The sequence below is a fragment of the Cervus canadensis genome, chromosome 15, assembly GCF_019320065.1.
Source record: "Cervus canadensis isolate Bull #8, Minnesota chromosome 15, ASM1932006v1, whole genome shotgun sequence".
Classification (NCBI taxonomy): domain Eukaryota; kingdom Metazoa; phylum Chordata; class Mammalia; order Artiodactyla; family Cervidae; genus Cervus; species Cervus canadensis.
In genome coordinates this window covers 48,475,251-48,492,816 of record NC_057400.1, presented here as the reverse complement: position 1 = coordinate 48,492,816, position 17,566 = coordinate 48,475,251, and positions in this window count along the sequence as shown.

Genomic DNA, 17,566 nt, shown 5'->3' with positions numbered 1-17,566 from the left:
TATGTACCACTTCTTCTTTATCCATTCCTCTGTCAGTGGACACTTAGCTTGCTTCTATATCTTGGCTACTGTACAGTGCTGCAATGAACACTGGAGACTTGTATCTTCTTGAATTAGAGCTTTCATCTTTCCTGTATATATGCCTAAGAATAGGATTGCTGGATCATATTAGTAACTCTATTTTTAGTGTTTTTTTTTTTTTAAGGAGACTCCATTCTGTTCTCCATAATGGCTAATGGCCGCACAAATTCACATTCTCAAAGGAGACAGATCTTGTTGGACACCTCACTCCAGGTTGGATCACCTGGCTTAAATCAACAGATCCTTTGTCTTGCCAAGGATGCCCTTTGCAGTAGTGGAAGTTACCTGTGCCACTATAGTCTTTATACCATGTTTCTTCGGCTGTGGGACAACTCTGCCTTGAGGTGATAAAAACTGCCTTCCTTGGTATTTTCTTGGCCGTACATGGTACATCCTTGTGTACAAAGTTACCTGTTAGAGGATGTGCCACACTCTTGTCTCATCCTCTGAACCAGGGCATCTAAGTCCTAGAGAGGTAATGAAACCAAATGTTCTAGAGATCATGATGGAGAAAAAGGGATGACAGAGTCCAGTGATGACCTAATACCCATTTTTTGTCCCCATCCCTTTCTCCACAACCCCCCTCAAAGCTTTAGCAGAAATTTTAAGGAATGGCCATTCAGTACTACCTGTAACATTTGGTTTCAAATTTCCATTTTCTTTCTTTGCTCACTTTGAGAGAGAGACCAGTAAGCACTAAAATGTCAAAAAGAAAAAGCATACAATGGGAGGGAAATAGAAAAAATAAGTAATCTGTGTCTTCAAGTTTGACTGGACTTTTCCCTATTCTGCTGTTTCTTTAGGGGATAGACCCTGTAGCAGGTGTCAGAGGCATTCACCACCCACCTCCAGTCCTCACTCTCTAGATCCCTCAATCTGGAGGTCATTTTGTCTCATATTGTACCAAGTAGAAGCCATCAGTTTGAAAATATCTCCTTTCCCCTCTCCCTGCAAAGTGTTAGTCAATCAGTTGTGTCCAACTCTTTGCAACCCCATGGACTGTAGCCCACCAGGCTCCTCTGTCCATGGAATTCTCCAGGCAAGAATACTGGAGTGGGTTGCCATTCACTTCTCTAGGGGATTTCCCAACCCTGGGATCCAACCCAGGTCTCCTGCATTGCAGGCAGATTCTTTACCTTCTAAGCCACCAGGCCTCCCTCTATTTAGAGAAGTGCACCTCCTACTCTTTACAATTAAGGTCTCCGTATGTGCTCTTAACGCCAGTCCCACCTACCTTCTTCTGTAACTTGCTCCATCAACTACCTTTATTTTTGTCTCCTATGTCTCTCAGCCTTCAAATATGTTCAAGGGCACCATATCTTAAAGAAAACAAACACATGCAAAGGCTTTTCTACCCCTAACTCTCACGCTACCAGTTCACTTCTTGTTCCCTGTCAATAGACTTGTTGAAAGGGTAAGTCTTCATGTACTGTCTGTACTATTCACCCCCCCAAAATTGTTTCCCCCAGACCAAAGTGTTGGACATCTGAGGTTTTAGTATTGCTGTTTGCTTGTTTGTTTGTTCTGACTATCATTCCTGACCAGAGTTCCTCTGGTGGTCACAGTTAGAGGGGCCATATACATAAGCCGATCTAGGTCTATTGAGTTTCCTTCTTTGAAATTTGACACCTGAACAGAGACACACAGGGAAGATGTGAGTGCTGAGCATCAGTTGGCATCACAGTGAAGAAAAGTCCACTTGTTTTTCTGCTCAGCATCCTTTACTATCTAAAAGTCCATCTTGTTTTCCTGCCCTTCTTGAGACTTTGAAGCTCAGCTCTTCGGGAGTCTCTGGCAGCTATACTGTGTCCTGAAAGCTCCTCTTTTCTTTTTTAAGTTAGTGAAGGGGAAATGGGGAGTGAAGGCTAAGAAGCATAGTTTCTTTCTTTCATGAGGTGTCTTTCTCAACCACATCCTAGGATTATGGGAATATAAGGGTATAAATCCCTGACATCAAAACTCCCTACAAGCCCAACATTTTAGAGCAAATTATTAGCATGAAGCCATCAGACCCCACATCCCCTGAGCTGTCTTGAACAGACTTTTCCTGTTACAAGGGGCATTCAAGGGGAGAGTGGTGATGGTTCAAAAAAATAAATGGCACACAATAGGGGTGTTTATTAATTAGTTAGAGAAATAATGAATCAGGTTGGCTTGTCCTAATCCTAGGAGGCCTAGAGATGAGCACACACAAAAGCAAGTGGACCTGGATCCACGTTTTGGCAGATCCAGCTTTAAATCCAAGCTCCACTGCTTACCCTCATCTTAGACTCCTTAACTTCTCTAAGCCTGAGTTTCTATACCTGGAAAGGCAGATAATAAAACTATCTACTGTGTAAAGTTTTTGTGAGGATGAAATGAGCTGTAAGAAATTTTAAATGATTAGTAGAGTGTCTGTTAACCAGTGAGTGATCAATAAATGTAACTTGCTATGACTATGATTTTTTTTCTAAGTTCACATATAATCTCACTATTTTGCCATGAGTTAGGCCATGAATGGATGGTTATAAATAAATATATTTTCACTGCAGTTTAAAATTATGTTAAATTCATCCTTAAGTTGCCCATAAGGAAAAAAAATTGGTTTGGATCCTTCCAGAAGAAAAGATAGATTTGAGCATTCAGTGACAATAGCTGAGCTTCTTGAAACGGAGCAACTTGGTTACTAGGGATTTTCTTTAACTGAGGAAGACACAATTACGTGTTCACATATTTTAGATGTGTATTATATTTAAGGATTCTTATGTTCAAGGAAGTAAAGGAGGGAGGCAGTCTCTCATTGTACAAATTAAGACAAAAAGAAAGTACAATGGACCTTTGAACAATGAGAGGGCTGGGCGTACCAATACTCCCTATAATGGAAAAATCCCTGGATAATTTATAGTCAGCCTTCCTTATACATGATTCCTCTGTATCTACGTTTCCATATCCACAGATTTAACCAACCTTAGATTTTGTAGTACTCCAGTATTTACCATTGGAAAAAATCTGAGGGTAAGTGGCCCCAGGCAGTTCAAATCTATGGTGTTCACTGATCAACTATATTGAACTGAGAGAGAACCTGAAGGTTACAGTGGCAGTTGACACCTCAACTAAAACCGCAAAGTATACAGGTGAGTGCTATGTGATTCAGTGCTAAACGCAAAACATAACTTCAGTAGTTTCCTAAAAGCAATAAGGAGTATGATAATTTAGTAAAGATTTATAATTCCAGGGCTTTAGTTCAATGATTTACAGGAACTGTACCTAATCTTGTTCTGTGTTCAGGCCCTTACAGCACAGCATTAAACAGGTTGCTTGTAAATTAAATTAGAGCACTAGGTCTTATACCCCTGTTCTACTACTTAGTACCTGTGTGACCTTGGTTATATAAAGCGTGGCCATCTGTAAAGTGCAGCAAATAAACACACCTGCCAAACTGACTTCAAAGAACTATTGGAAACATCAAAAGAAATAATGTGAACACACTTTGCAAATTTGAGGGCAGGATACAAATGTTCATTGTGATTATGTAAAATCTAGTGGTTAGTAAATGATTAAACACTTTACAGTTTATTTTAAAGGTACATATTTTTAGAAGAATATTTATTTATTTCACTATACAGGGTCTTAGTAGTTGCAGCATGTAGGATCTAAGTTCCCTGACCAGGGATCAAACCCAGGCCCTCTGCCCTGGGGGCATGGAGTCTTAACCAGTGGACCACCAGAGAAGTCCCTTCAAGGTACATGTTTTTAAAAAGATTTATTTATGTATTATTTATTTTTTGGCTGTACTGGGTTTTCATTGCTGTGCGGCCTTTTTCTCTAATTGTGGCAAGTGAGGGCTACTCTTCATTACAGTGCTCAGGCTTCTCTTTGCAGTGGCTTTTCTTGTTGCGGAGCACAGGTTCCATGGGCATATGGGCTCAGTAGTTATGGCTCCAGGGCTCTAGAGCACAAGTTTGTAGTTGTGGCACATGGGCTTATTTGCTCCACAGCATGTGGGGTCTTCCTGCATCAGGAACTGAACCCGTGTCCCTTGCATTGCAGGGTGGATGCCTAACCACTGGACCACCAGGGAAGTCCTGAAGTACATTTTTATAGTGGAAAAAATTGACTTCTCCAAAAATTCTTTTAAAATGCAATTTAAAAAATTATTTTAAAATAAAAAGTTGAAAAATTCTTTTCATCTGTAGGCTCCAGCATTAGACACCACCTGGTGGCAGTTAAGAGTAATGCAAGTACATTGCTGAGCTGCCGCACAAATGTCACAGAAAAATGTTATACCAAGAGGCTCAAAGAGGGGCCTGGAGAAGGAAATGGCAGCCCACTCCAGCATTCTTGCCTAGAGAATCCCATGGACAGAGGAGCCTGGCGGGCTACAGTGCATGGGGTTGCAAAGAGTCAGACAGGACTGAGCGACTAATATTTCCACTTTCATACTTGGGATTGAAGCTAGAAAATTGCTCTAGGGTTTCGTGTGCTATAAGCTACAGCAGTCAAGCCACTGCTTGCCTCAACTATAAGTAAATTTGGGGAAGAAAGTCATGCCTTCTTGACTCCCCACTGACCAGCACAGTAGTGCTCAACACATTTATTAAATGAAAAATGAAGAATAAGAGAAGAGGAAATAGGGAGGGAAAATCTTAAACTCTGTAAACCAGCCCATTTTGTGTGTCTTTGTTAGCTTTTTTTTTTCCCTTTTATAATAGTTGGTGGCTTCCCTGGTGACTCAGATGGTAAAAGAATCCACCTGCAGTGCAGGAGACCTGGGTTCAATTCCTGGGTCAGAAAGATCCCCTGGAGAAGGCAATGGCAACCCACTCCAATATTCTTGCCTGGAGAATTCCATGGACAGAAGAACCTGGCAGGCTACAGTCCATGGGGTTGCAAAGAGTCTGACATGACTGAGTGACTAAGCACATTAGCACACTATAGTAGTTGCCATCTAATTTCTTTTGAAAAATTCTAACTGAACTAAGTTAAACGGTACTGACTTGGGATGAATGAAAAGGAACAGGGAACCTTTTTTTCAAAATGTATTTATTTGAAGTATAGTTGATTCACACTGTTGTGTGAATTTCTACTGTACTGCAAAGTAATTCATATACACTTACATATGTATATATATTTTTCATATTCTTTTCCATTATGGCTTATCACAGGATATTGAATATAGTTCCCTGTGCTATATAATAGGACCTTGTTGTTTAGCCATCCTCTGTATAATAGTTTGCATCTGCTAATACCAAACTCCCACTCCACCCCTCCCCCACACCCCTCCCCCCCTGTCAACCACAAGTCTAGGAACAGTGTATCTTTAAGGCCGGACAAATCTCTTTGTGATAGGACAAATCTGCCCTGAACTGGAATGCTAGGAATAGTCCATGAATCAGGGCAAATAAGGCCAAAAATTTGAGACCATTTGTGGAAATCAGCTAACGTCACAGATAAGCAATCCCTTCTTGCTTACCTGATCTTCATAACACCAGCCCCCAAACTCAAGGGTTGGTTGCTACCTGCCTTTTGGTGCTAGCATTCCCTAGCAAAGACAGGGGAATGCCTCCACTTAAAAACCATAGTCTTTATGCCTTGGTCTTCCTCCATGTTCTCTTCTCTAGAAGGTCTCCACTGTGCTCTCAGCAACAGAGCACACTCAGAACATGACTTGTCCATGACTACTTTCCCTGCAGTGCGAGAAAGTTTACAAACAGGCTATGGCTACTTCATACCAGCTTCAGAGACAATCAAGAACTCGGGCTTCAATTACAGATCGAAATGATAGAAATCTTCCAACAAGCTAGATAATTCCAATTTTTCTACATAAAAATTCATTTAGTTTACCTAATACTGTGATGTACAGAGTATTATGACCCTCACTTTGTAGTCCATGAAAATAGAGGACTCTTCCTTGATAAAGATGCAGAAGATATGCCCGCCTCCAAAGGTGATGTAATATAGAAACTAGGAAAAAAAATCATAAAACGTCTGTTAAAGTCCTAATAGGATGCCCAGAGTCATGCCTATTATAACAAGGGAGTGGGAATTCATAAAGGAAAGGCAAAGATACAAATTGAGTTGGCTGAGCTTTTTCTATAATGAAAGCTAGGTTTTGAAAAGACAGGTATTTAAAGCTTCTGATATATATTGTCAAATCTTATCTCAAAGCAGAGTAATAATATATAATTGTACATAAAAAAAATCCTGGGAATGTTTATTTTATTTTATTAGGCATTGTACATTTAAGAGGCTTTGCTGCTTTCATTCACAAGAAAATAATATTTAACTAGTTTTATATGTCTGAACATTTTCTTTTTAAATTTTTACTGGTGTGTAGTTGATTTACAATGTTGTGTTAGTTTCAGGTACACAGCAAAGTGAATCAGTTGTGTGTGTGTGTATGTATGGGGCTTCCCAGCTGGCACAATGGTAAAGAATCCATCTGCTGATGCAAGAGACACAAGAGATGCAGGATCAATCCCTGCACTGAGAAGATCTCCTGGAGGAAGAAATGGTAACCTGCTCCAGTATTTTTGCCTGGAAAATTCCAAAGACAGAGGAGCTTGGCAGGCTACAGTCCATGGAGTTGCAAAGACATGACTGAGTGACTGAGCACACACGCGCGCACACACACACACGCACACCCCCACCCCACATATATATATATATATATATATATACACATACATATTTTTTCAGATTATTTTCCCACATTGTTACAGGATGTTGAGTAACTACTATACAAAAGGTCCTTATTAATGAGCTAATAAGATCCCTTTACTATACAGTAGGTCCTTACTGGTTATCTATTATTCTTTTTGGCCACACTACATGACTTTTGGGATCTTAGTTCCTGGACTAGGGATTTAACCTGGGTCCCCTGCAGTGAAAGTGTGGAGACCTGAAAGGGTTAACAGCCTCGTTAGGGAGGCCAGAGGTCCCCAAGCAGCAGAAGGAAATAAACTGTAAGTGGCAGAAGATTTTTTCTTTCTTTTCTTTTCTCTTTGAATCCTGTGCTGTCATGACAACACCTGGTTCCACCTGGTTCCACATTTTCTTATGGAAATATTTTTCTTAAGCTATGTTAATGAAACTATGTATTTGCTTGGAAATCTATTTTTCTTCAAGATTCACATCGTTTTATGGCCAGAGATGACGCCCCTTGTGCCAATGCTATCTCAAAACGCATGTGGTGGGAGAGGGCCCTGGTGCAACTCTCTCAATCTTGAGGTCTTTCTTTTATGATTAGCAGCTTGCCAACAGGTATGAAATGCCTTGTTAAAACTAGCAAGGGAGCACTCTTTCTGTCTCTTTCTGATGTCTATGTCAGAAGCTTTCTCTATCTCTTTTTATACTTTAAAACTTCACTACACAAAAGCTCTGAGTGATCAAGCCTAGTCTCTGGCCCTGAATCAAATTCCTCTCCTCCGGAGGCCACAAGTCCCCGCATCGTTCATGGCTCATGGCCACAGCCTTTCAGTCCTAACCACTGACTACCAGGAAATTCCCAAGTTATCTAATAGTGTGTGTGTATTAATTCCAATCTCCTAATTTATCACTTCCCACTATATTTCCCCTTTGATAACCATAAATTTAATTTGGAGATCTGTGAGTCTGGTTATGTTGTATAGTTAGTTCATTTGTATCATTTTTAATAGATTTCACATTTAAGTTATATCACATGATATTTGCCTTTCTCTGACTTACTTTACTTAGTATGAAAACCTCTAGGTGCATCCATGATGCTGCAGATGGCATTGTTTCATTCTTTTTTATGGCTAAGTCATATTCCATTGTATCACCACATCTTTATCCAGTCCTCTGTTGATGAACTTTTAGGTTGCTTCCATGTCTTGGCTATTGTAAAGAGTGCTGCGTCTGTATGTCTCTTTGGAGAAGTGTCTATTTAGATCTTCTCTTCTGGAGAAATGTCTGGTTTTTGATTGAGTTGTTCTTTTTTTTATAATGAGCTGCACGAGCTGTTTGTATATTTTGGAGATCAATCCCTTGTTGGTCACTTCATTTGCAAATATTTTCTCCCATCTGTGGGTTGTCTTTTTGTTTTGTTTAAGGCTTCCTTCGCTGTGCAAAAGCTTTTAAGTTTGATTAGGTTCAATTTGTTTATTTTTGTTTTTATTTTCATTATTCTAGGAGGTGGATCAAAAAAGATCTTTCTGTGATTTATGTCAGTGTGTTCTGCCTATGTTTTCCTCTAAGAGTTTTATGGTATCTGGTCTTATGAACACTTTCTTATATGTGGCTTCTTCTGTGTAGTATCTATTGTGTCTCTTTATATTTATTAGGTTTGAATATTTTAAACTACTTTATAATAAACACTAACTTTTAAAAAGAAAACAAATGATAAAACAAATGCAGGTTGTTATCAATTATATTGTGCATTAGAAGCAGTAAGTGTTATAGCACTTGAATCCATGAAATGGAATAAAGTCTTGAAAACTCTGTAGGATTTCATACAAAAAAGGTAAGAGATGAGAGATGCTGATCCCAAACAGGATAGAGAATGAAAATCAATCCTAAGAAGTAGAGGTATTCCTATGGCTGGATTTAACAGTTGTGGTAGGATGGAAGGGGTAGATGAGAAGACTTGATATAAAAGAAATAAACAAAGATATATTTTAAGAAATATAAGTTGAAAAAAGAGGTGGAATAATGTTAAATAGGTGATTCTATTGTGCAACCAGGTTTGAAAACCACTGATCTAATTCATTTGTGCGGTTTCTTCCAACTAGAATCCTCTTTGAATTTAAATTCCAACAATGCATTTATTGTATCACATCCACTTCCTTTCTGTCCACACTCACTTTGGAGGGAGAGTGGAGGAAAAGAGTTTCATCAGAATTTTTGGAATTTAGTGATTTCAAAACAACATTTGATCTCAATGGCTTCATAGAAAAATGTTTGAATTGATAAAAGATCAGGTGAATTTATGAATATTTTTTAACAAAGTTCTTTGAGGAATTTTTCCTATTAAAAGAAAACATTATCTTGGACAAAAATTCTTAAACTTTTACTTTCATTGGACTTTACTTGCTTTAATTTTTTGTGTATTAGAAGTGTATTTTGTATATTAGAAATTAGTAATTTTTTGAAAATTAGAAATGAATAAGTTAATGGACAGAAATAGCCCCAAATTCTCTCACACGGATTAATCTGGATAGGGCTGGGGACAAATGAAAGCAACTTAAAATGACACAGAGAGAGAAATTTCAGACATTCAGGGGATTTTTCTGTGAAACTCTGACTAGGAACTACCTCTTCAAGGGCTGTACAACAACTTTCCCTGCAAAAATAACCTTCTTTTTTGGGTTGCCTATTTTATTTTTAGAGGACTTTTTAGGCAAAGGTCAAGGGAGAATTTCCCAGTGAAGGTCCAAATTAATTGTAATAGTTTGCTTTATGTTTTGTTTTGATTAAAGTTGTTTTGCTCTTTTTTAAAAACCATATTAAATTATAATCAGATATAATTCACAAGGTTTCCCCTTTTTCAGGTGAATTTTCTCTCTCCTGGATCCCTAGAAGTTCTTCTTCCCTAGTCCAACTTTTCCTCTTCTCCTACCTCCCCAAGTTTGGAGAGACTGACAAAAAAAAAGAAAAAGTTCACCATTCATGTTGATGTATGGCAGAAATCAAACCAATATTGTAAAGCAATTATCCTTCAGTTAAAAATAAATAAATTTTTTAAAAAAAGGTTCACCAGATTGAAATGTGACATGACTTGGTCCTTCTTCTCTTCCTTGATGTTACAGGCCGCCCAACACACTAATGGAATCCAGTTCCAATTTTCCTTTCTCATTTGGGGGGCACTGGAAGAAGAATGTTCTCAATTTCCTAACAATAAAGCAGAAAGCTTGTAAGAATTCTCTTGACCTTGCGAAAGGCCAAGACTGAAGAATATTGTTAAGCTTTCATTCTCTCTCTCTTTATTATTACTTATGTAAATTATCTCTTGGGAATGGAATGCCTTAGGCCTTCTCTTCCATTCTCTCTTGGTAATAGTGTACCAGTCTGGGTTTCCAGATGAAGAAAATATTATCAAATGACAAATGGTTGTGAAGGTCCTTTGACCAGATTATCGAATAGTTCAGTCATAGGCAGTCCGTGTGGGCTCTGACATTTTAGAGTTTGCATTATACCTTTAATAGCACTTAAAAATACCTTTTAAAAATTCTACCTGATCACCTTAGAATAGGCCTAGTGTTGTATTTGCTCCTTGGATGAGTTCCTAAGAGATATGTGCATTATGGGAACTTCATGGTTCCTCCATATGCACTTGAGGCCCATCACATTCAGGACCATCTCTAATAAGCTGGAGGGATACAGAGTGACCTTGCTGAGTGTAGGACTCCACCCTCAGCTGCTGGTGCCCTCTGCCTAGATCTTTCATTGCATAGTTCACAGACTCAGGCTTGGGATTTTATTTCTGTTTGTCCAGAACTCCCAGCTCCTTCACTTGTCCCTCTTTCTAGGCCCTCCTCTGTTAATCTAAGCACCCCATCCTTGCTGCTGCCTTCCCCATACTTAAGTCAAAAACTTAGTTGTATGGCAATGTGCATTGTCAGGGGTGGAAGAGTTGGAGGGAGAGCTACCACTGCCTTTGAGCACATTCCCCCAAAGTGGCACATTTTCAACAATTTCTCAAATTAAATATGAGCATGACCTTTGTTAACACTGAAAAGTAAAACCCTGGTGACTCAGAAAGGTAAAGAATCAGCCTGCAAGGCAGACGACACAGGTTGAATCCCTGGGTCAGGAAGACCCCCTGGAGATGGAAATGGCAAAATATTCCAGTATAAGAGCCTGGAACATTCCATGGACAAAGGAGCCTGGCAGGTTACAGTCCAAGGGGTCACAAAGAGTTGGACACAACTGAGCAGCTAATACTTTCACAAAGCCTTCTGAGAAGTGAATATGAGAATAAAACATGATGATCAGACCATGAATTGCATAGAGAAGGTGGTTTAAAATTCAGCCCACTCATCCATCTTGCACCCTACCACCAGGCCCTATGCTATGGCAATTAGATCAGGCACAAGTGCCTGCTCTAAGCATTTTCCCTGCCTAGACTTAAGGCAACATTCCTGCCTCTGCCTGACTTATGTCATCCTTTCTGAACTCAGATTTTTCATCCAGTTGACTTGCACTCCATTGGTATCACTGGAGTCCTACTGTTGTTCCCCTCATCCTCCTGATTTGGACAACACAGTCACTCTGGAATCTCACAGAGTCCTCCAAGAACAGAACTTAAAAGAAAGGGCAAAGGGAGAGCTGTCAAAAAAAGTTCACTTGGGCTTGATTCCTTATTCACAAAGGGGCTCAAACTGTATATTTTTAGCCTGTCTTCTACTGAGATATTTCATGCAGGGATACTAACAGGATTAAGAGACAAAAACATTTGCTATAGGACTTTATGTTTTTGTTCCCTCATTGGAACAGACTTCCATAAAGCAATATGAATTGATTTTTTTTCATGAGTTTTAGTTGTGATGACTAGCATACTTACATTTATGATAATTTGTGTTAAAAGCACTATTATTAATTATCAACTTATATGTTTCTTGCGTTTCATCATTTTTTTAAAATGTGCTGGAGTCTCAGAAAAATAGAAGTGGCTCATACCTCTCTTGGCCTCTGAGAGGCTCTAAAATCTTATAATGACATGTGATGGATGCTTGGTTTAATAGTCTACTGTTGTTGCTCAGAGTTTTGAAGTTATTGTGAACTGGTGTAGCGCAAGAAGACTTTCTGGGGTGATGGACTTCATTCTTTCCTTCTCCCACCATTATTATGCCTTATCAGAGCTTTTCACCTTTTCGGCATCTCAGCCAGAAAAAATGTAAATATTCCATAACAATGATGTCTTACCTAAGCCCCAAGGGTCTTACAAGTCCTGCTTCATTTGTTATTTGTTATGTCTATGCTCTGCCAGATGGACTTGTCTGCAAGGGTGTAGGGAGAAGTCTCTGAGGATAACCTTTCTCCCACCTCTCTCTTTCCCTCCTACTGCCCCCTCTCATCCCCACTGTGGGAATCAGGTCCTTCTAAAGAATTCAGAGAATTCCCACAATGAACTTGGCTTTTGGATGTTCTCTTCTATTTTCCTTCTCTTACTTAACCAGAAAGATTTCCTAATTCATTTAAACAGACACTTTTAAAAAAGAAAATGTTAAAGACATTTGATTTGCATGTTTGCATTGTATGAGAAGGGACTTATAGATACATTTTTAATATTCTGCTTAATTTTAAGAGAGTCAAAGGAGAAAATATTACCAAAAGTAATATAGCAAATATCTTTGTCAGTCATTCTGAATTAAACATTGTCAATATTTTGTCTTACTGACACTCAGTCTTTTGTTTATTGGTTAGCTAAGAAATGATATACCTAGGTCAATATAGATATAAATCTAGGTCAATCTCCCTTAAACCGGATCCCCATGATTGTTCCCTCCCATCCCTGGTACCTCTCTCTTCTGGTGTGGTTGAAGTGCTGTCTACTGTCTTCCAGTGTGTTCTCAAATAGTTTTACATATCTCTACATGTAGAAGTGGGCTTTCCTGGTGGCTCAGATGGTAAAGAATCTGCCTGCAATGTGGGAGACCCAGGTTTGATCCCTGGGTCAGGAAGATCCCCTGGAGAAGGGAATGGCTACCCACTCTAGTATTCTTGGAAATTTCCATGGACAGAGGAGCCTGGAAGGCTGCAGTCCATGGTGTTGCCAAGAGTCAGACATGACTGAGTGACTAACACTTGGCATATAGAAGTATATATATATGTCTATGCTTTTAAATGTTATGTGTATGTAAAAGATAAGTATAAAAATACATGTAAGGATATTTTCTGTGTGTGTATATGTATATATATCTATATCTCAGTTCAGTTCAATCACTCAGTCTTGTCCGACTCTTTGCGATCCCATGGACTGCAGCATGCCAGGCCTCCCTGTCCATCACCAACTCCCAGAGTTGACTCAAACTCATGTCCATTGAGTCAGTGATACCATCCAACCATCTCATCCTCTGTCTCTATATATATAGACTATATATATATGGTTAATAAACACAAATAGCATCATACTATATTATCAATCTACATCTTGCTTTTCTTTTTCAACATCACTTTTGATAACTATATATGTATTTATAGATTTGTAGATCTTTTAGGGGTCACTGAATATTGGATTGCATGGATATAAAATTTTTCATTCATCCATTCCCTTATTGATGAACATTAAAATTTTTACACTTATCTACTAATATGAGCACTGCTTCCATGAATATCTTTGGTGTTTCTCTTTTGTGTATATACATGTTTTTCTAGAGTGTATACTGAGACATAGAATTAGTGGAATTACAGGTTATGTGTATTTTCAATTTTATTGTTGTTGTTGGTCAGTCACTCAGTCATGTTTGACTCTTTGTGACCCCGTGGACTGCAGTACAACAGGCTTCCCTGTCCTTCACCATCTCCTGGAGCTTGCTCAAACTCATGTCCATTGAGTCACTGATGCCATCCAACCATCTCATCCTCTGTTGTCCCCTTCTCCTCCTGCCTTTAATCTTTCCCAGCATCAGGGTCTTTTCTAATGAGTCAGCTCTTTGCATCAAGTGAACCAGGTACTGGAGCTTCAGCTTCAGCATCAGTCCTCCAATGAATATTCAGGACTGATTTCCTTTAGGATTGACTGGTTTGATCTCCTTGCAGTCCAAAGGACTCTCAAGAGTCTTCTCCAACACCACATTTCAAAAGCATCAATTCTTTGGCACTCAGCCTTCTCTATGGTCCAACTCTCACATCCATACATGACTACTGGAAAAACCATAGTTTTGACTATATGGACCTTTGTCAGTAAAGTAATGTCTCTGCTTTTTAATATGCTGTCTAGGTTAGTCATAGCTTTTCTTCCAAGGAGCAAGCATCTTTTAATTTCATGGCTGCAGTCACTATCCGCAGTGATTTTGGAGCCCAAGAAAATAAAGTCTGTTACTGTCTCCATTGTTTCCCCATCCATTTGCCATGAAGTGATGGGACCAGATGCCATGATCTTAGTTTTTTGAATGTTGAGCTTTAAGCCAGTTTTTTCAGTCTCTTCTTTCACCTTCATAAAGAGGCTTTTTAGTTCCTCTTTGCTTTCTGCCAGAAGTGTGGTATCATCTGCATATCTGAGTTTATTGATATTTTTCCTAGCAATCTTTCCAGCTTGTGCTTCATCCAGCTCAGCATTTCACATGATATACTCTGCATATAAGGAAAATAAGTAGAGTGACAATACACAGCCTTGACATACTCCTTTCCCAATTTTGAACCAGTCCATTGTTCCATGTCCTGTTCTAACTGTTGGCTTCTTGACCTGCATACAGGTTTCACAGGAGGCAGGTAAGGTAGTCTGCTATTCCTATCTCTTTAAGAATTTTATTAGATGCTACCATATATTACCAGTTTATATTCTCAAAAGCACAGTGTGTTTTTCTCCAAATCCTGATCAATAATAATATTTTCAGACTTTGAAATTTTGCTACTTGGATGGGTTGAAGTATTATCTCAGGGAGTTTCCTGGCATTCCAGCAGTTAAGGCTCTGTACTTCCACTACAGGTGGGAAAAAAAAGTGAAAGTTAGTCGCACAGTTATGTCTGACTCTTTGCAGTCCCATGGACTGCAGCCTGTCCATGGAATTCTCCAGGCAAGAGTACTAGAGTGGGTTGCCATTTCCTTCTCCAGGGGATCTTCCTGACCCAGGGATCAAACCCAGGTCTCCTGCATTGCAGGCAGATTCTTTACCAACTGAGCCACTAGGAAAGCCCAACTTCCACTGCAGGGGACAAGAGTTTAATCCCTGGTCAGTGAACTAAGATAGAGCATGCAGCGATGTGCAGCAGAAAAGTAAAATAATAAACAAATTTTCTTAAAAAAAATTTAAAGGAGTATCTCAGTTTCATTTTCATTTGTGATCTTCTAATATTAATGAGGTAGAATATTATTTCATGAATGTATTAGACATGTAGGTTGCTTTATTTGTGAATTGCCTGTTTATATCCTTTGTCATTTTCTATTAAATTGTAGGAGTTCTATATATAATATGAATATTAATCCTTTTCTAATTATTATTACTGAAAAGACTTTCCCAATCAATTGCTTTTTTTTGGCTTTGCTCAGTGTTTTCAACTATGTAGACATTTTAATTTTAATGTAGTCAAATTTACCACATTTTTTTATTTTTGGTTGCTCCTTTTGCCTTTTTAAAAGAAATATAACTAAATTTCCTATTCAAAAATTGCCCTACATAGTCATGTACTTTGACTTGTATGAATACTGGATTCAGGTTTGTCAAATTTGCTAAAGAAGTCGTTTTGTAATTTTTATTAGAACTTATTAAATATATAGCTTAACTTGAGATATTTTTATAAAAGTGTTTCCTTTCATCCTTGAAAATAATCTTTATTCATTCAAATTTTCTTATTATGCCCTCCAAAAAATGTTTAGAGTTCCTCTATAAAAATCTAACATTGGAAAAATACACTTCTTGACATTTTATAATATTTGGGGATGACTTGGTATAAAAAAAATTGGTAAAAGAAATACTACTGAGTTCTTTTATGCTTAGCTTTTATCTTACTGAAGAATCCTACTGAATTATCTTATTCATTCAAGTAGTTTTTCCATTCCTTGCCTTGGTTTTGTTAAGATTATCATATCATTTGCAAGTGGACAAATTGGTCTCTTCTTAAATTTCGAAACCACAGCAGATTGAGTGATGTGCAGTCTGTCTGACACATTCTCTAATTCCTACACTGCATATTTCTTTTCTTATTCTATTGAGTAGAACTTGTAGAACAACGTGGAATTTTTGTGGTCTCTAGACTTCATCAGAAATATTTTCAAAGTTATATCATTAAATATATTTGCTGAAGGATCTTTAAAAATATCTCTCATTAGGTTAAGGAATTTCCTTATTTTACTAATTTACTAAGCATTTTTCTTTTCATAGAATGCTCTTTGTATAGCCATTGAATTTGCCATTAAAACATGTATTGATGTGATAAACAACATTGACAGTACCTAGATTTTTGCTACTGATCATGCCTTTATTTCTGTAATATGTGCTACTTTATTCTTCTTAACAAATTTTGCATTCAATTTGCTTATAATTTATTTAGAAAATTAACATCTATTTTATGTGTGTGTATACATGTGTAATTAAAAGTGGTGCCTAACTCTATCCATTTAAACATGTCCTTTTAATTTTGCTACTTTGGTTTATTAAGTATCTGAGAAGTAAACTCTTATTTCTTCGAGAACTTCTCTGAACTCCTAAATTAGAGCCCTTTGTTAGCCCTCTCACTGTACCTTATGTTATAATTACAGAGTTATCTATGAAGTTGATTATTGACTGAGTCATCCACTAGGCTTTAAGTTCCATAAGGGCAGGGAATTTTATCTGTTTAACTCACTGCTATAATCCTGGAGCCTAACCTGCAATTAGTACATAGTAGATACTTTAAAAATTATTTCTGGAATGAATCAATGATTAAATAAGTAGTAGTTTGAAAGTTGATGATGTTCTGAGTTCTTTCTCTGTTTAAAATTTGCCTAATGCTGATATAACAACTCAATGTTGGTTACTAGAAGGCTGTTCCATATCTTTACATGTTTCAAGTGACACGCCCAAGTGTTTCTTTGCCATCCCTAAGACTGGATAAATCCCAGTGATTCTCCTTCCTCCTCATCCAGTACACTGGCACATCATGAAAAACTAGGAAAGTTTTCTAAACTTAGCAACTAAATGTTACTAAAACAAACACACCACCTAGTAGATATTTTCTTCAGTTTTTATCCATGGGAAATTGTACATTCACAGGCTTCAATGTGTCCTACAAACCAAAGCACAATTAAGCAATGATTGTTACTCAAGAGTTGGTAAACATTGACTTTTCAAGGCCAAGTGTAAATGTGCCAAAAGCCAACTCTGGGTGGGGACCTCCATCCAGATCCTTAGGGATTAGTCACATATAGAGAGGCAGTCAGCCTTTCACATCACAGCTCCTTGGAAGGTCCCAGACAGTCTGTGGACAGTTTCTGTTTCACTGATCCCCTTTCTCACCAAAAGGTCCTAATTTTCAACACCATTATTGACATTTAGGTTAGTCCCAAACAGTTTTTAACAGTTGACTGACGTTAATCTTGTTTCTTTGCCAGCGATTACATCTTTGAGGAGGTTCTAGGAAATTATGAAAACTTTTTTTTTTTCCTGATTTCTTGGTGTGTGTGTGCTCAATCATGTTTGACTCTTTGCAACCCTTTGGACTGTGGCCTGCCAAGCTCCTCTGTCCATGGGATTTCTCAGGCAAGAATACTGGAGTGGGTTGCCATTTCCTCCCCCAGGGGATCTTCCCGACCCAGGGATCAAACCAGCATCTCTTGTGTCTCCTGCTTTGGCAGGCAGGTTCCTTGGGGAAGATATCTGAGTTCTTAGGAGCACACATGTCATCATTA